The 20,340-nt window shown below is 46.3% G+C and overlaps 1 non-coding gene across 1 annotated transcript; it reads right to left on the bottom strand.

Moving 5' to 3' along the window:
• Positions 1-16,053: 16,053 nt before the first annotated feature.
• Positions 16,054-16,126, bottom strand: Trnar-ucu (transfer RNA arginine (anticodon UCU)). The gene has a single exon. It is a non-coding gene; the product is annotated as a tRNA-Arg (tRNA).
• Positions 16,127-20,340: the final 4,214 nt, after the last annotated feature.

Below are 20,340 nucleotides of genomic sequence, written 5' to 3'. Positions count from 1 at the left end.
CTCACGGCGACGGCGACGACGATGATGACGACAGCAGAATTTAGCGTAGAGTGTCCATATAATTGCTAACGCAATAAAAGGCAGTTTCACCCGAAGGCGAAGCATAGAAAGCGTGAGCAAGGTTTATGTTGCGTTAAAGGCGTGTAGCAACACTGGCTTGATGACCGGCATTACCGGCGTCGCGCATGAATTTTGCATGTGATGAGCGAGGGAAAACGGCCGGCGGTTGTCAGTGCCCAAATAATTAATCTGTTGTCCGTTCCACTCAGCCCAGTGTGTGCACCACCGTGCGGCATCCACGCAGTTGCTCAGTGTGTGTACGCACAAAGCTCGTGCCAGCAGCAGAAACCAGAGCCGCGATCTTGTAGCGGTTCGGAAAACCGTTCACTTGCCCTCGCGTGATTGGTCAGAATCACGTGAGAGCCAGCGAAGTGTTCGCTTTTCGAACCGTTACAAGATGGCGACACCGAACTCTGCCCTTGCTCCGGGAGAACCGATTGAGCGCGGAACAGGACGGTGCGTCTACTTGACTTGGCTGCTTTTGCAGCCAAACACACTGCACGTCCCTGGAGACCTTCTGAACATCCACGCGCGGAGCGCACATGTGTGTAGATACCGTGAGAGCACGACGACGATGACACGGACAACGTGAATGTGCCTCTAGCGTTGGTATTACTGAAAACTGAAGCACGGGGAAGATCCTTCATCAGATTCTTTTTTTTTTCCTTTACCACTATAGTGGTAAAGAAATTGATGAGCAAACAACACTGCTTATGGGCTTTGCTCCCGGCTACAAGTTATCTCATGCTTTTGTGGTTCATGCTCTTCAGTTACAGCGTAAAGTCCAGCGTAGAGTCAAGCTAACGTAATATTAAAAGCGATTGCTGTCTTCAAAAAGGAGCCGCCGCCTGGCTTTAACGCTACTATCTCTAGCCTCAGTCACCTACACTAGCACGCTTCATAGTCTTTAGTATTTAATTTAAGGGAACTTAAATTGGGAAAGGCAAGTTGCAGTATTTGGGTATAAGGTGTGTGTCGCAGCAAAGCTTTCTTAAAACACAGCTATTATTTTGTCTAGTGGGTAAATCAAAAATAACTTGGCGAATAGACAATAAGCAACGTTGGTAACTAACCAAAAACAATCTTGTTGAGTAAACAGTTACATCTAAAGAACAGATAGCATCACAGCTTTTAACAAGGATATTACATTCTTATTTCCATGTGTTCAACTGTTCACTCATTATACCAGCGCCATCCGCATTCTTTTCACGATCGTCTTAATATCGTCGAAATATAGTTAAATGATCTGATGGGATGTTTTCTAGAAGAGTAAGATCAGTTTAAGTACACAGAACCCTACTTCACATGTATTGTCACCGAACAGCCGTTCTCGGCACGCGACAAGCCAGCTTTTGCTCCCAGTTGAAGTATCCACAATAGTGCTCTTTCTTCTTTACCACTCTCCGTAAAAGCTGACTTTAAGCGGGCGCTTTAGCCAATAACATTAACCCGAGTTCCGAACAATACTTGTGTCTTTCGCTGATCCTTAGCGTACATAAAATTTAAAAAAAAAATCATGGCATTTTACGTGCCAAAACCACTATCTGATTATGAGGCACGCTGTATAGTGGGGGACTCCGGATTAATTCAGACCACTTGGGATTCTTTAACGTGCACCTAAACCTAAGTACACGGGTGCTTTCTGCATTTCGCCTCCATCAATATGATTTAACGCCTTTGTGTGGCACTCTACGTGCACCAACACACGTGCGTATGTGTCTTGGTTTCAATGGCGGTTTCTTAAGCTGTTATATCTTGTTTTAGATATATTATATTTGCAGTTACAGTGAGGTGGGCGCCGATTGTTGTTTGTTCCGCAATTTATCTCTCACATTTTAATGCATAGCATAAAACGGTTCGCCAGCCAAACATTTTCACGTGAAGCCAGAGGACCCCTTTCTAAATACACGGTGAAAATGCGCAGTTTAAGCCCATTGTGTGTGCGTGGTTGATAGCTTCCATCCCGAGTAGAGTGACAAACGACCCGCGATAGCAATAGGCGCGCCGGCACAATACATTCTTACGAGCCTGTCCGCTTTCGCCGTTCCCCATACGACATATACGTAGAAAGGAGGCGTTAAACCTAGTCCTCCATAGTGCCATATATCGAGAAAGTAACTGAAAATAATCATTGCTTGCTCATTGTACTTACTAAACCAGTTGTAAATCATAGCACATGAATGAATTCGTTTATTTCAGAAATAAACGAGAAATTGGTATGTTATCGTTTGGGAACATCGCCCCATAATGTAGTGCAAATCTATGTTGGTCACTGTCGCATGCGCTGAACGCGTACCGATGGTCATTTGTAGCAAACTCCGGCTTTCAACTATGAAAATTTACGAAGAACCAATTCCGGTTGCTATCAAACAATGCGTTAAGCATGATTTCAGAGGTGTTTATTTTGCAACTCTGTTGCACTATGTGTTATGGGTGATGTTATTGGTTTTATAGGTGGAGTATGATGGGCGGGATATTCATTTATTTAGTTTGCAGACGCTGCATGGACTTCCAAATTGGTCATTGATGAAGTGGCGCTCGAAAGAGTACTGGTTGTCTCCCGCGTACTGGTGTGGTTAAACTATGTGTTATACTGCGCTATCTTCGGGGTCGGCCTACGAAAACGGTTAGACATGCATTCACGCGAAATCAAGGTAAAGTTCCGGAGAATGCTAAGCGCAATCAATAAAGTTGGACTGCATTGATTTAGAGAAGTGTGAGCCAAGTTGGCACATTTGAGAAAACGTTCGAACGTTAGAACCAATAACGCGCCAAGTTACCAAGCGGTCACAACCACACATGTGAGTACGTAGTTTTCATGTGAGTACCCACGCTTTTAAAAAATATTCGTGCCTGTATTAGTGATTGCTGCCATGTCGACCAAAATTACACAATTCCTGTAGATAGAAAAAAAATTCGAAAAAAAGTAGGCAACTTAAGACCTCTCACAAAAGGAGGCCGAATGTTACGCACTATCACGCCATGTTACCATAAGGTCACTAAAAGGAATTCGAATGATGCACGCGCCCAAGAAATTCCAATGCATTCAAATGATGATCACGCATCGGTTTTTATTGCTTATTTTCTACGCAATTTTAGTCTTCATACCAGTTAGTACAGGTGCAAAGATAGTTACCAAAATAAATCTTGAAAAGAATGCCACGAGCGGGCGTTGATGGAAAATGGCAGGCACTTCTCGATGGAGGAGAAAGATTCAACTAGCAAGATTTAAAAATAAGTACGTTACCAAACAGGCGCTCGGCGTGTTAGTAAAAAATATACCAGCCTGTGAGTCTCGGAAGCTGCCTAGAACATGGTATGTTGCCAAACGGTAGCGCCGCCTCATAGAGGGCTACGCAAGAAATGCCTAAACAAATACTAACATGGGGATAGCAAGCCGCATGGGACGCCCTAGTAAACACCCGACCCGTGAGAATGGAAGGTGACTAAAGGGGGCCCAGAACGAGAGGATGCGCCACTCGTGAATTAATTACGCATACACGCGCCGCCGGGGACCCTTCGCTGCCTATGACGGCAATAACGCGCAGGTTATGCCGCGTGGGGCACCGCGCAAACAAAGTAAGTGGAAAGCAGCTGAACGGGAGCTGTCGGAGATATGCATAGCATTATAACGGCGGTTGGCGTGGTGCGCAACGGATATGCTCGACACTGTAAATATGTGCATCTCTCTGCTCGTACTCCTCACCGCATACACAGCGTGTCCCCACTATCATGCACCAAGTTTTAAAAATATGGACACGCCACGTAGCTGGACAGACTCTAGGTAATGTTATTTGCCGTCGCTTGGAGATACTAAGATTGTGTTTTTTTTTTTTTTGCATTGCGCCTAATTACAAAGTCTTAGTTATTGAACTTCTCAAATGTTTTAATTAGATGAAAAGTGTCACTTAGAAAATTGTAGAGCAACATTAAAAACTCCCGATACAACTTTCTGTTGCTCAATAGGTGCTACCTAAATGTGTTTCTCCGAGCGTGAAAGAAGCCGGTGGATACATGCAAAGTGCCTCTCACCGCCACTCGCGTGGCACTTTTGCGTGTGTTCGCGGGATTCTTTCACGCTTGCAAAAACACTTTTACGTAGCACTCATTGAGCAACAGAAAGCTGTATGGGGAGTTCTTTATGTTGCTCTATAATTTTCTCATTGCAGAAGCTGCATAATTAAGACTGCGTAATTAGGCGCAATGCAAAAAAAAACAATCTATCTCCAAACGACGCCAAACAACATTACCTTTGTTTTGTAATGTGGTAAGTTGGGCGAGTTGGTGATTAATCATCATACCCTATTGGTGAAGCAGCGCACTGACAAGGACAAAGTGGAGAGACACAGATAAGTGTCTCTCCAAGGACAAGGACAAAGTGGAGAGACACGGTGGCGTGACGGCTACGACATGGCGTGAGAAGATAGATAGATAGATAGATAGATAGATAGATAGATAGATAGATAGATAGATAGATAGATAGACAGACAGACAGATAGATAGATAGATAGATAGATAGATAGATAGATAGATAGATAGATAGATAGATAGATAGATAGATAGATAGATAGATAGATAGATAGATAGATAGATAGATGCCTCAAAACGTCCTAATAAGCCAAGGACCAATCACTTTAAAACGCGTTCCTTTTCTAAACTCAAAGCTGTACTTTACTTTCCAAGGTCACTTCGACACGGAGTTGTACCTGTCTTCTTCAACTTCAGGTAATGTAATATAGAAAGAATTGTTAACGAGAATGCAATAAAACATGTTCTTTTTTATAGAGGGTGTCGGTGCAGTTGCTGCTAAAGGGTTTGTAGAACTCACAGTTTTAAGTCTCAGTCAGTGTTGTGGCACTGAAGTCCTGCTATACAGGAGCAGTTAGGAGCTTTGAATAATTCGTGCACTTGAGCTGTACTGTAGATAGTGGCCAATAACTGTTTCGTAAAGTACTTTATTGAAAATTTGCTATCTGCACTAGAGCTTTGGTGCTTCGATCTCTTGTGCAACAAGTGTGGTAAAGAAAGTCCTAGCCTTTTTTTCGCACAATATTTGCGCGGTGATCTTTTTAGTTACCTCAATTTCTTAACCGGGGGGGGGGGGGGGGGGGGGGGGTCGATAGGAAAAATTTAGTAGCTTACTCATAAGTATTATTTTAAACAGGGATGCAGAAAGTTATGCTTTATGATTATTTTGTATGACAAAGGGTATAAAAAAAACAGGAACTCAAAGGCTTGCACGAATACCACTGAGAGTAGATTACAGATAAGGTTGCTGTCTCTGCCTTATTATAAACATGTTTCGTTTCAATTATGTTCTGCGGACGCGACTTCGCAGCAATTTCGGCAGCCTCAAAGAGGAAAATTACTTTTGAAAACGGTACTTGCTTATCTGTTAATTTCCCATTAAATATTTTCATTATCTTCCATTGAGTATTTCCCATTAAAAGCTCCGTTGCGAAGCACCGTCTGCTCAAATCTTCTTGCAAAACGACTCAAGTCCGGTTAGCTACCTCTGCCGTGTTTGATTCAGTGAGCTTTGTTCCTGTGCCGCGACATGTTTTCATGGAGTAATACCAAAGCTGCTCTGCCTCCAAAGTAGTGAACACTTCTTTTGAACCTTACATGTTGCCTGATTAAAAGTCTTTGTCACCATGTAACACAAAGCAAAAACATGAATTCGGAAGAGTGACTGCACGTTTTGTTCAGCGGAGAAAGAAAAAATAAAATTCATTAGGGCCCCGTTCACTGTGGCACTTTGATGAGGTCTCGCTATTCGTGTTTATTGTGTGCGGACCACGGTGTTCAAACCAGCACACGCAGAAAAAACTTCCAATTTGGAACTGAATTTCTCAATAAGCAGCGCACTTGAGCCACCATCAAATGCAATCTGCCGGCTTTTTTTACGAGTTTCTTTACAAGCCGAAAACATTGTAGCTGGTTCAGCGGCCATTGGCGACAGCTGTGACCTCTGCTGTAAATATCGTTTCTACTTACATTTACTCCAGCGCCCTTTCTTCAGCTTTGGAAATGGGTCTTGAGGGGGAGGTAATTTACCATGGACACACAATTGCTTGAGAGATGTTCGGGAATGCCAGGATCTTCTGAACAATGTGAAACCAGTTTACTGCTAGCATGTAACTTCCAAGTTTTTGCCGAACAAGATCACTACGCATGCCTGTTTAATTTTCATACAATTAAAAAATATTCAGCGCAGGTCATCAACCGCATCTCGTTAATCTGAAAAGCACAAAATAGTGCCTTACTTCGGTGAACTACATGAAGTTACGTTTATTATTGAGGGTATATGCTCGCGTACGCTATATGAAAGATGATGATGATGATGAATAAACCTTTATTTGAAGCAGTGACTTGTCAGTCGAGGTGGGAGGGTCCCTTATTCCAGGAACCCTCTGGCTTGTATCTTCCTCTGGGCCCGGGCGACGAATTCGCGCCGGTCGACCAGGTCCGGCTTGGAGATCGCAGCCTCCCACGTTTTAGCGAGGAGGTTTTGGTCTGCGTCTGCTGCTACTGGTTGTGTCGCTGTGATGCTTGCTCGAGGGTTCTTGCATTGCAGTAGGAGGTGCGCCAGGGTGTCTGGCATGTTGCAGTGTGGAAAGGTGTAGCTGTATAGCGTCGGGTAGAAATGATGCAGCAAGCTTCCGTGGGTAAAGGTATTGGTCTAGAGTCGTCTGTAGTCGGTGCCATCGTTTCTCGTTAGAATTGGATGTGGTGGAGGGTATACCCTGCGTCCAAGCCGACAGTGCTGCAGTAGCGCTGCAGTATTGTTTCCGTTTCCTCCGCTGATTTTGGTGGGTGGGACATGTCTAGAATCTCGTGCGGGGAGGCCTGGTTGACGCTTGTGCGGGCCGCGGTGTGTGCCGCTTCATTCCCCTCGAGTCCCTCGTGTCCCGTAACCCACATGATGCAGGTGTAGGGGGTAGTAGTGTCGCCACGTTTCAGTATGTTGATCGCTTTGATGGAGATCCTGCCCTTCATGTAGTTGCGTGCCGCGGTTTGAGAGTCGGTGAAGACCACTATGGCATCCTCGCTTGTATGGGTGGCGAGTGCTATAGCGGGCTCCTCAGCTGTGTCCGCGCGTTTGGCGAGAATTGTCGCCAACGCCAGTGTTGTCCCCCTGTAGTCTGTGACGCTGATGGAGAAGGCGTTTCGGCCCGGATACTTGGCTGCGTACACGTAGCACGCCTGCGCGTCGTTACGGTGCTTGTGTCTGATGGCGTTTACCTCGGCGAGCCGTCTGCCTCGATGGTGTTCTGGGTGCATGATCCGAGGGATCTGATGAACTTGTAGACATTCTCGGAGCTTCGGTGTGATCTTTTCTTTACGTTCGCCATCAAGTTCTAGGTTGGTTGCGTATCCTGTGCGTCGGAGGACTGCTCGGCCTGTGGTTGTGAGCTTGAGTCTCTCAATCTGGTTGATGAGGTGTGCTTCCGCGAGTTCTTCCCAGCAGTTGTGAACTCCCATGCGAAGCAATCGGTCAGTGGAGGCGGTTGTCGGCAGTCTTAGGGCGAGCTTCGTGGCCTTTCGTATTAGTAGGTTTAGCTTTTGTTTCTCGGCTGTCTTCGGGTTGAGGTAAGGAGTTCCGTATGTAATGCGGCTGTAAAGCAGGGCTTGTACCATTCTCAAGATGTGCTCTTTGAGCCATTGTGGCGAGCGGCCACCCGACGTATCAGATGAGTAAGCTGTGCCACAGTGTTCTGTAGCCTGGGAAGTGTGGCGCAAGGACGGGTCCGGCTATGAAAGAAACAAATTAAAATGCTCAACTCTGCATTATCGGGGAATTTTGTTCCTTCTCTATTCGTAGCTCAGGCTCCGAGCCCAGGCAGTAATCAAAGCAACAAACATCAGCTGGCCGATTAAAAAATGCGCCCTTATTTTGGCGAGCTTTAGTGGCACTTACATGAATACGACAGAAGCATATCGTATCAACGTTCAAGCGTATCGCATCTCATGTAAACAAGGTAATTCGCTAGGAAGGCGTATCGCATCAAATGCGCCAAAAAAGTAGTTTAAGCTAGAAAATGCACATTTCAGCGGTGCACGTAAACAGAAGCATATCGTATGAGAAATTGTGGGATAGCATTAGCTGCGGGATACCAACTGGCCAACCAACCGGGGACGGCCGCTGCCACGCTCTGCGGGACATCAAAACGAAAATGGTGGCTTACGAAGCAGGCCACATTACTAGCCACTGTAGCCACATGCATGCGACTTCCTTTCATTCATGAGCACATTACGTGCGTTGAAACTGTATCCTCTCCGTCATTAATTATTTACATTAACATCGGTCAGTTACTTGATTCGCGTCATTACTATAGCGGTTTCTCAGTAGCTAAGGCGTTGCGCTGCTGACCACGAGGTCGCGGGATCGAATCCTGGCCGCGGTGGCCACATTTCGATGGAGGCATTATGCAAAAATGCCCGTGTTCTTGCGTCGTATTGCACGTTAAAGAACCCCAGGTGGTCAAAATTATTCCGCAGACCGCCACTACGGCGTGCCGCGTAACCACAACTCGTTTTGACCCGTAAAACCTCAGAAAAGAAGAATTACATAGCCAAGTCCGCTTTAAGGAGAAAAAAGTTGAGAAAGCCGCATCGGCTAATATAGGACATCGCAACCACTGCTGACATGCTCCGAAATTTTATTTTCCTGATACAATACGGTCCGTTACTGCAAAGTAAAGGTCGCGTCAATTAGTCTACGCAGGACAAATGAAGGAGAATCTGAAGAATGTAGCCGACACTCTGCGGGTACTGTCGGTGCAATTCACAAAGTGACAGCAAAAGCAGGCTTATCGCAAGTGAGAGCGCCAACTTTCTAATATTACACTAGGTGGCGTCAGTTGGCTGGACAAGAATATGCGCATACATGTAAATGGGGGTGTATGAGTATATTAGATACGATCAATTATTACAATACGCTTCCACGGTATCCTATGTAAACGCGGCTGCAGCCACGTTTTCTCGCAAAGAAAGATAAGTAGTCGCCGTTATATGTGAATGATGCAAGACATCTAGCTGGACGAACAGTGCTGAAAACTTTGAATGAGAAGTGCTCACAAACTGAGAAAATGTTACTGTTTTTCTAAATCGCAGCGGACTGTGCCCTCGTATCACTCGCTTAAAATGCCACAAAATGCGCACAGCGTCCGTAGCTTCTACTTAGTAGCAGTTCAACAAATCTCTCATTTGGACGCCCCGTGTTTTTAAGCGAAGCTTTGTAGGCTCACAAGTGTCGGCAATGGTGGTGGTGGTGGTGGTGGTGTCACGCTGAAAAGTGGGCATGATCCTGGGGATAGTGAAGGAAGGGCTCCAAGCTCAATGGCACATACCCCTGTCGTGTGGACCGATCCTGATGATAGTGCAGAAAGGCTCTAAGCTCAAAGAAAACAAAGAAAAGAAGAAAGAAAGAAAGCAAGGATGGAAGACAGAAAGAATAGAGAAAGAAAAGAAAGAAATTACGTGCGGCGCACACCCGCATTGGATATGATAACGCGTGATTACGTGACATGCGTATCACGTGACACGCGCGCGACCACTTCGGTTCGTTTGGTGTGTCGCGAGGCTCTAGGGACCCGGAAGGAAAGCGGGTTGGCGCGCGCTCCTCCGGGGTTCCCTCGCCTCAGATCAGTTTCGGCGAACAGATGGGAAGGCCATGCGTGGTGCGTTCTGCAAAGGAGCAAGCTGCGTTTGATGAACGCCGGCGTGAACTCACTCGGGAATGGGCTCGTCGTCGACGTGCCGATTCTAGCGTGAGGGCTTCCCTAGCCGGGGCTCACCGTCAGCGAAGAGCCGACGATCCCGAGGCGAGGGCTTCCGAAGCCGAAGCCCGCCGTCAGCGACGATCAGAGAATCCCGAGGCGACGGCTTCCGAACGGTACCCTGACGAAGGTCAGATACACACGCGACAATCTGCGCTTACCCCTATTTTCTCGGCAGGGGAAGGGTTGGTGACTTTTTTTTTAAATCACGGCAGGCTGGTTGCTCAATAGTGCAGTGCCTTGCCGTCTCACCTGTGGGTAGAACAACAAACCACTATGCCTAATATAAACTTCTTCGTATACCTGAATGGTAAAAATGAAACTACTAAGTATAATTCAGTGAGAAGATAAAAGACAAAACATCATATGATCACGTGAGTCAGCTTAACTGCACCATTAGTACAAGCATCATATAGATTGGCTATTTTCAAATTTCCAAGTCCCCTTATTACTTCACTCCTTAAAAAAACCTAGATTCGGTCTGAACATTGAGTTTTCTTATAACTTTCTTTATTAGGTGCGGCATATCTACCCTATATTTTTGGATATGTAGACATCATTAGGTCTAGTTTAAGGTTGTAGCAGTATTTTGCCAAATTTGCAAACGGTAGTTTCATTTTTCAGGTGGACCGCAAAATTCAAAATCGAAACTGACCTTATGTGACCGTGCCCGAGAACTTCGCATTAAACAAATGCGGCAGAAACCATATCAAGATGACAATCGATGTTATAGTAATTAGTATTGAAGCAATATAGTGACACGCCCTAATGTCACCGTCGAAATGCGTCATGTATGACGCGTGTATTGAAGCCGGGGTCGTCTCTCCCACTTCCTTCTGGAAACGGTGTGGCTACTATAGCGGCTCCACCATGTGGTACGTCCGCGCATGGCGCGTGTCGCGAGTTGGTGTTAAAGAGGTTCAAGGAAGAGTGGGAAATACCCAATGTCGCATGACCCGTGACCCAAGTCAATGTCAAATAGGTTCATTGAAGGGCGGCATATATACGCAGTGTCACAAATTCAGTGACCCAAGTTGCTCCGATGGTTGGTTTAGAACTCAGCTACCTCAACACAATTGCACGATGTTCGTCTCATTAGACCATTGCCAACTCCGTGACCCAAGTGGGCGGCAAACAAGTTCGCCGTGCACAAACAGGCATACAGACAAACATACCTCAAACTGGGTGAACTTCCTAAGAAGTGTCAATCGTATTAAAATGAAGAAGGACTGAGCAGGTGCACATTGCACGGTGTACGCATTCACACATGATCCTGGTTCCCTTCTCTCGAGCTTGTTCCTTCTAAGCATACATGTTAAGCGCAGGCCTTGGAGGCTGGACAGCCTTGATGCTGTTATTATTCCGACTCCGACGTATCTCTCTCGGACTTATACAAGTAGGTAGGTTATACAAGCGAGAAAACACAAACTAAAGCGTAATAAGAGTCTTCACAGAACAGGAAGAAAGGGTTCTATGGTGCGAATCTTGTAAAGAACGTGCACTACATCCCTGGGAGAAAGTGGGGTGTTAGTGCTCGAGTATTACCGACATACTGATTATGTAATTGCTACAGGAATGTTGCACAGTGTCTGTTTTTTTTTTGCGCTGTATTCACCGGCACCTTGTTCCTAATTTATGTTTCGCATTTTCCTGAATATTACGCAAAATGAACCGTGTCTAACTGTTGGAAACTATGTTCTTTATGTTCTAATTAAACTTAGAAGAACACACCAACATGTACTCACACACTTACTCACCCGAAAAAGACATGGCCCTACCCCTCTCCCTTCCCTTTGCACACTTTTTCGCATAAACGCACAGAGGACTTAATTGCCGCCATTAAGAGCAAGATCTCTCGTAATAAGTGGAAATATTTGTATATGGGATCTAGGCTGGCATTTTTTATCTAGGCTGGCGTGTAGGTGCTCGCGGTATGTCATTAAGAAACATACTACTCGGCGAAACAGTGATGAACTGTGTTTAGTGCTCAAAGGTGTGAGTGCTTGTTTATCTCATAATTTCAATAAATCGCGCACTGGGAGAGAGCTTTATTTAGTTCATCTCGATATTTACTAGTCGTGGGTGTTGAGTACTGAAAACTGCGGCATCTTTGCTAGACAAAAAAAAAAGAAAGCTTTAGTAAGATATTTGGTTACTGCATACTTGACAAAAAATATTAGACACAGGTGCTTCAAGGAATTTCGAAAGAACGTCGATACTGTGTTCTAAAGAAAGGAGTCGATAATTTTATAGACCCTGATTCAGTTTAGGATCGTAGTCTGCCATTTTACTTGTCTTCGATACAACGTTCGACGCTGGAAGTAAACTACCCAGTGCTGAGCATTGAAAAGCTTTGAAGTTACTACTGTACTGAAAACGTAAACGTAAACGTCTCTTTCATATACAAAATGACTGAGAGACAAAATTTGCTTCATTGCACGAAAATGTGTTACTTTCAAGGCAGATTTCAGTATTTCTGGAGCGTACTACTTTGTAATATATACAAGTTGACTTCAAAGAAAAACTTGTCATTCTTTTAACGACACCAATACAGTGATTTACGTATGGTCGCTGGCCAATACACTTTTATATGGAGACGCCAAAGCACCTGAAAGGGTAGCGATTTGTTGGTGCTTTAGTTCATATTGCATCGATAAAATGCAGAATCCACTACTACTTATATGAGAAATACCTCTAGACATGTGGCCGATCTGAAACGACGGCCTCTTAGGAAGCCAGATATCGGTGTGCGTGCACCAGCAGAGGGTGGGTAGTGAAGGCAAGGTGTCGATAACGCCTGCACTCGCGCAAAGAAAGTTCATCGTCAGACTGGAAAGTGAGGTCTGCATTTCATTTGGAGGCCAGCATACCCGATAGCGGTAGCGGGATATCGAAGGAGCACACTGACCACCCAGTATTATTGTGCCGCCGCCAGGTAGAAGCTGCGGCTCAAGGGTCTCCATAAATGTGGTGACCGCTGGCCAGGTGACCGAGGTTACGGTTATTGGCTGGCGCGCAACCAACCACAACTGTTGGCCAACATTTGCTGATATAAAACATTTTGCACCAACTGTCGAAATACGCCGGTTGTTACTCGACGCATCGAGGCCTCAGTCGGCCACGTGCATAGCTGCACATGCAGGTAGTTTGCATAAGAAAAGTCTGCGCCAGTACTTCACAGCCCCAAGAAATTCTGGCTATTCAAAGCAAGTTCTTTAGGCTTCCTCATGCGGGGCTCGTTGTCTGTCGCAATAAAGGAAACCGAAGGTTATTGTTCCGCCCACGATGATCCGTGTTTTTATATAAGGACATCGCCGTGGGATAGTCGCCACAGAAATTAAAAGAAACTGATACACAATTTTGTGAAAAGAAAAGTCGTGCAGCCCCCGTGTATACATTGAATATTTTTTTTTCGCTGGACTCCCCTTCGATGTTCTCCTTTGTGCCTGCGTTTCTCTTCTGTGTTAAGCCACGCGACAACAAGGATCTTTATTATCATTCGGAGTGCGGACTTGAAGCTGTGCATTGTTTCCGAAATGGGTGGCATTGTCTTACTCGCACTGAGCACCAAGTCTGGGGGCGGCTGACAAAAGCGCTGTTAGCAGAAGACTGACTTTGTATATAAGCTACTTTTATTCTTGGGCTTTCGCAGTCGACGCTTCTTATTATAGCCCTCGAATAAGAGCAGCGAGCATATCTCGCCGGAGAAAGGCGCGCACGTTGCCTGCTATGGTTTGCCACGGTTGTAGTTTAAAACGCTTTGTTTATTGGAACCAGCATCCTAGCCCCCGACACAATGTCACGCAGTTTTTGCCTTCTCTTTCCTCTTTCTCTGTTGTCTTCATATAATGCGCGAGGGCGACATTAGAAACGCGGCCTCTTGGCTGGGCCGATGCCGGAGATAGTGCACAACCGCACCAAAAAAAAAAAAAAAAAAAAAAAAAACTGCATCATTTTCAGGTTGCCATTATTGTTTCGCACTTTTAATATTTCAGTATGAGAATCTTTAACATAGAAGGCAGGCGCTGTGGCTGCTTTGTTTCATGATATTGTTTATGGGTTGTCATTCTCAAAATTCCGAGGAATAGCTGTGTCAAGAATGTATAGGTAGGAGCATTAGTGAAAGGAAGGCAGGAGCAACATTAGTGATAGTAGTGATAGACTGGTGTGGCAATATAACACGCATATGCCAATTGTCATATAGCAATGCGTGGCATATACATATACCTAAATATATTCTGAGGGCCTGCGTGGTTGGAGAGGATTTTCCTAGCCGCGGACGCCGACGCCGGATTTTCGGTGTCGGTTTGCATTTGTTCGCTCCAAGATGTTTGCGCCGAGTGGTTCTGACGGATCAGAAGCAGGCTGCTTGTGGGAAGTCGAGAGTCCCGGGCGCACTGATTGCGGAGATCAAAAGCTCTTCCTTTCCGAAGAATTAGTGTACATATTCGAAGACTACACTGGTTATCCACAAGAAAAGTAGAAAGTTACCTATCAAGAAAAGGCTCAGCCAAGGAGACACAATCTCCCCAATTCTATTCACTACATGCTTACAAGAAGTATGTAGCTAATACATTGGGAAGGCTTAGGAGTGAGGATCAACGGCGAAAATCTGAGCAACTTTCGGTTTCCAGATGACATTGTCCTATTCAGCAACATTGGGGACAAATTACAACAAATGATTGAAGGGCCTTATCCAAGCAAGTGTAAGATTGGGGTTGAAGATTAATATGCAGAAGACAAAGATAATGTTCAATAGCCTGGCAAGGGACCAAGAATTCAGGATCGCCAGTCAGCCTCTAGAGCCTGTAAAGGAGTACGTTTATGCAAGTCAATTACTCAGACGGGACCCTGATCATGAAAAAAAAGTTGCAGTGGCTTAGCTCGGCTATGCCAGGATATACGTAGCGTTAGCAAAGGTTCAGCTGATGATTCTTAGCTTATTCTTAAGATTATTCTTAAGATAAGATTATTCTTATGAGTCAAGCTTCTCCGTTCTTCTGCGCGGTTGAGCAGCATTTGCGCTCTCCTTCTCCATGGCTATACCACACTGGCAAACGCCAGTCAGAAGCGCAGCGGCTCCAGCGCAGTGTCAGACGGCCACTGCACAGCGAGCGCGCGCCGGCGCCAGTGCGTCTACCACGGCTACGACGTCACTCCTCTGGAATGCGCAGACCGGCGGCGGTGAGTCGCGCGCGGCGGCGGCGGAGTGCGCGAGAGGTGCCGGCTCCGGTGGCTCCGGTGCGCAAGCCGTGTGACATCACTGATCCTTGCGCATGCGCAGCACGGCTCTTGAAGTGCCGCGCGAAACGGGCTTGGCTAGGCCAGTGTAGCTAACGCTACAAAAATTTACAGAAGAATAAAATTGGGTTGGAGTGCATACGGCAGGCATCGCCAAATCCTGACTGGGAGCTTACCACTGTTGTTGAAAAGAAAAGTGTACAATTATTGCATTCTACCGGTGCTAACATATGGGGCAGAAACTTGAATGTTAACAACCATTAATTATGGGGTTTTACGTGCCAAAACAAGTTCTGATTATGATGCACGCCGTAGTAGGGGACTCCGGAAATTTGGACCACCTGGGGTTCTTTAACGTGCACCTAAATCTAAGTACACGGGTGTTTTCGCATTTCGCCCCCCATCGAAATGCGGCCGCCGTGGCCGGCATTCGATCCCGCGACCTCATGCTCAGCAGCCCAACACCATAGCCACTGAGCAACCGCGGCGGGTAAGGTTAACAAAGAAGCTCGAGAAGAAGTTAAGCTCAGGAAGGCCTTCACAAGGGAGGCCTTCGTCCTGCAGTCGATATAATTATAAGCCCGAACTTGCAAGAAAAAAAACGCGGGCTTGAGTAAATCTTGACCGAAGAACTGTTTATTCATGAAGGAAAATGCAATTTTCATGCTCTTCTATTCGTTCGCGATCACGTCTTACTAGCGAGAGTTGCTGGAGCATATCTTACGGCCACCGGAAACGCCAAACCCGTCCCGGAGAGCGCTACCGAGACAAGCGGATTTCGTTTCTTGATAGGTAACCTGGGAGCGCTGAAGTAGTGGAGCCATCACGTGCTTGTTTTTGTATTTCGTGGGCGTACATGGGCAAAGTATACAGTTTATGGATGACAGAATCCAGTTGGTAGTGGCATCCTGTGGAGCCTATAACCCCCATACGCTAAATATAAAAGGAACAGTTTATGCAAAACAAGCGGCATCCCTGCCGGGATTCGAACCCGGGACCTTTGGATTAGAAGTCCAACGCGCTATCCACTGCGCCACAGAGACTCTTTTTTTTTAATAATTCAGTGCCACAGAATCAAAACGCGCAAGCAGTTCAGCTTCGAGCAACATGATCAAATACAACACAGCAAACCGAATCGACATAGCTCTTGCTCATCACTCGACCGCCACCGCAACATTAAGACCGACCATCACCGGCAAATAAGATCTCGAAACCGTAGCTCCGAGACCAGATACAGCACAACGTCAGCGACCCGACCATACGTGAAAACCCCGACCCGATCATATGCGATTGCACCGATTTGATCGGCGAAAAGGCTCACCATCATCGACCAGGGCTACATCACCCCGACAACGGCAAATCCACCACCGCCTGAGCCGCCCGACGACTCGAACTTCTACTTCAGCAACGGTCAAGTGAAAGTGTGCGACATTCTCAGCACTGCGGCTCCGCCCATCGCTCGCACGCCGTCGGCTGATTCATGGGCTTCCGTTCCATCCTGGTGGGACGGCAGCAGCAACCGCAACCGCTGGCGCCGCAGCAGCCAGCTCGTCTGGTTGTTGTTGCACACTCGGAAAACGACAAGAGAATGCACCTGTTGCGCCGAAGAAAACATGGCACGAGCTCGACGAAAGCGCGCCCCAACGACTTTTCTTGTCGAAACCTTTCAGCAACGTAGCTGGTCGCTCCCAGACTACGGTATACCCTTCCGACGAAGAGGCTCTTCGCGTTTGAAGATCCCACAGAGCCCTCGTCGTAGTCCTCGCCGCGCGAGGTCCGTCCGCCGCTACCCTGGCCAACATGACCAACTCGTTCAAGCGCTTCCTGACCATCTTCGGCTACAAGCTGGACCGCCAAGTGGGGACACTTAAAGGCTTGCGTCAAGAAGACCGACAAAGGCGGCGAGCCGGCCTGGAGCAGCGTTCGCTTTCCCTCGACAACTTGCGTCGCAAGAAAACGATTCGGCAAGTTGGACGACCGCAATGTCGCGCTCCAGGAGTAGCCAGCCTTCAGGGCTTACTGTAACTACTGGCAGGTAGTGGCAGGTCCACAGTCTTCCCTCTCGAAGCTTCAAGCCCTTCATCGAAAACCGCGTTGCTGCCTTGCTCACCTACCTGTCCTTTCATCGTTAAGCTAGCCTTCTTTCAAGAACCGCCCTTCCACCAAAAGACTTCGGACCGCACTCCCGTTGTACCGACGTCCTCTCAAGCCCCTGAATTCAGCCAGTTGTTCGCTTACGATGCTTCAACCCGACGCCCGCATCTGTGAACGTCGTTGTATCTCATTCCGGGTACTACTGTGCCTCTGCCAACTCGAAGCGTCACAACCCCCGACAGCAACCGTCGTTTCCTGGAAATGTGTTATCGTCTCTTTCCTATAAGACCGACTTCTATAACCCCCACCACGTTCGACATGCTTCCAACGCATCCAGCGTCGTCTGCAGTTTCTATGTGCCACCCTTGTTCACTGCACTGTGGACCGGTTGTTTTCAAGTGCTCTAAAAAGGTCATTCCTGAAACGTAGTACTGTCGATCGACCAGCAGGACCGACGTCCTGTGCAGCGTATCTACCTTCTGAAAGCGCACACGCGCAACGCGGCCGCGGGAGTGTTTTGAAAACTATAGAAGAAGGAGAAGTTGAGAACGCAGGAAGGAGGGCTCGCGCCAGCGCCGTCGTACCAGTTGGTTGAATACACCGCAACCGGCGGACGCGCAGTCGCTTCGTTCCTTACATTCCTTTCCTGTCTCCGATTTTAGTATGCTGCACAAACTTTGTATAATTCAAGAATATTTACGAAATAGCCCGTGAGTGGATTCTTCTGAAGAAGGACGCCTTGGTCGCGAGGTGTAATCACAAGGACACAACAGCATTTTGCGAAAGCTGGCTACACGGCAAATCTGGAATAAATTGACGGGCGACCTACTAAACGAAAACAGCGGCAGTCCCAAGGAAGTTCTTGTGTTGTCCAAAGCACTGTGCAGCCTTTTTTTTTTCTGGTAGTGTTTTTCTGTGCTATGCGTTCGCGGGCTGACAGATATTTCTTTATTAATTGTTTGCATGCACTTTTTTTTCTACTTATCGCTTCTGCTACTCCAATTCTCCTGGTAAACTGATGGGCGCAGAATGGTGCAAATGTTTGAAATAGAGATAAAAATAAATGCAGTGCAAAAGGTTTCAAAATTACCATACCCGCACACTCAACATAGGTACATTAATAATAAAAATATGAGGGCGTTTAAGCTTCGCCTTTAAGAGTAGAACGCGATAGCGTTATCGGGACCCGTTCGCATCGTATCGTTCGCATATGGCAAGTAGGCTTCATTCACTGCAACACTGAACGTGGAAAAGCCAGCTTACATAGACCAAGCTTACACCGATCCCCTTAAAATCGGCTTCACTTTAAAACCTGAAATGGATTGCTGGAAAGACGTTTTTCCAGGGGAAATATAAGTGGCCTTATGTTAAAAATATCCAGGCCCTAGCACCTTTTTTATTATTTTAATAATTGTTTGCTATTTTTTTTATTGTTTGCGTCTTGTGTCCAAAACGAATTAGCAGGCGAAGTCCCAATTTAGCCTGGTTATAATGCGAGCGCCATCTGGATATCATTTTTGCAAGTAAAGTATCCGAATGTGCGGCTGTAGTTCTGCTAGAAATTCTGGAAAAGGGATTTGTGTTTGAGTTTCTTCGCAGCAGAATTAGGTTTTCTCGTACATTCAAATTACTATCCTATGCCGATTGGTAAACAATCCGACGGCGAATGAGACGCCCTATGATAAAGTTGTACTTCACCATTTTTCTGACGGATTTCACTGTGAGATACTCAATTTTTGTTCACCAAAACCTTGCACCACGTGGAGGGCCTGCGCGGTCGGGGTGGCTGGGGATGATTTTCCCCGCCACCAGCCGACATCGCACGCCAACGCCCGTTGCCGACGCCGGATTTTCTGCGACAGGAGGCCCTTAACGCTATCTCGTAAAAACAACATTTATGAGCTGCTTACAAAACAGAAATGTTCACGTGGAAATACAAGTGACCTGCCTTGTATGTGCCTCGTTCTGAAGACGGCACTTGCGAACACGCACGCCAGAGCCACGAAAACATGAAAAAAAAAAAGGCCAACGTAGGAACATGATATTGTTTGAATTAACAAAAAGAATAAGAAGCACAAATTTATCGTTTTACTGTGCTCAAAGGTATATTAGCCTGATTTAGTACATTATTTCACACAAATGCGTGCATGTTGTTTGTGTGACTTATTCTGCACAAATACAATATTAGCCGAAAGAGAATATCTCATATATAGAAATATTGGCGAGTGCATGTACCCGACAAAATATGTTCCATGTGGTTACCGAGTGAATCGGTGTTTCATGTTAGTCGTTTTTTTTTTTTTTGGTCATGAAAGAGCTTGTTTACCCCCGCACACTAAAACGGATGCACGAGCGTCCCATCCGAAACACAATGGAACATAGTTCCATGTATTTACTTCTTAAGACGTTTTTGGTACTTCGTCTTTCTCGCGGGAGAGCCTTCGCATTAGAAGTGTCCTCAAAAAGAAAAAAAAAAAGAAAAGAAAACTTACTACGACATACGTCTGCACGCCGTATCATACCTAAAATTATATTACAGCTATTCCAAAGCATCATAAACATTCTTTTTCAATTGTAAACATCCTTCTAACGAATACGTTCTCCTTGAATACGTTTTCTAGCTGAATTAGAATTCCGTGTAGTTTTTCTTCAAAGTAAAGCTAAGGTTTGCGACAACTACAAACGCGAAGCCCCTGTAACAAAAATTTTCTCTAAATTTAGAGTGACACGCCATGGTTGGTTAGTGGCTGTGGCACTGCGATAATACGCACGTGGCTGTGGGTTCGAATAAAGCCACATTTCGATGGGGGAGAAATGTAAATATGCGCGTGGACTTGAAGGGGCCCTTAACCACCTCTCGGGTTTGGTGAAATAACATAGTCCGCGGGTAGCATTCGCTGCTCTGCACATCTCAGCCAAGTGTCACTGTCGTACGCGGTGCGTGGAGGTCGCAAGCTCGGAAGCGGAGCGCTAAGTCACCTTTCTCTCAAGCGCTCTCTCTTTAACAGACGCCATGTTCCTCACTCTTTTCTGGACGCTTTAGTTCGTAATGAAGCGAATTCCCATGCGCGCGGCTGCTATTGGTAGCTGTGGTCGGTTACGTAGCGTAGGTATCGTGGCCGCCCCGGGGTGCCGCCACGAGTCCACTGGCTAAGCGCACTGC

This window comes from Dermacentor silvarum, chromosome 4, assembly GCF_013339745.2.
Source record: "Dermacentor silvarum isolate Dsil-2018 chromosome 4, BIME_Dsil_1.4, whole genome shotgun sequence".
Lineage (NCBI taxonomy): Eukaryota > Metazoa > Arthropoda > Arachnida > Ixodida > Ixodidae > Dermacentor > Dermacentor silvarum.
This window is presented reverse-complemented; position numbering and strand designations above follow the sequence as displayed.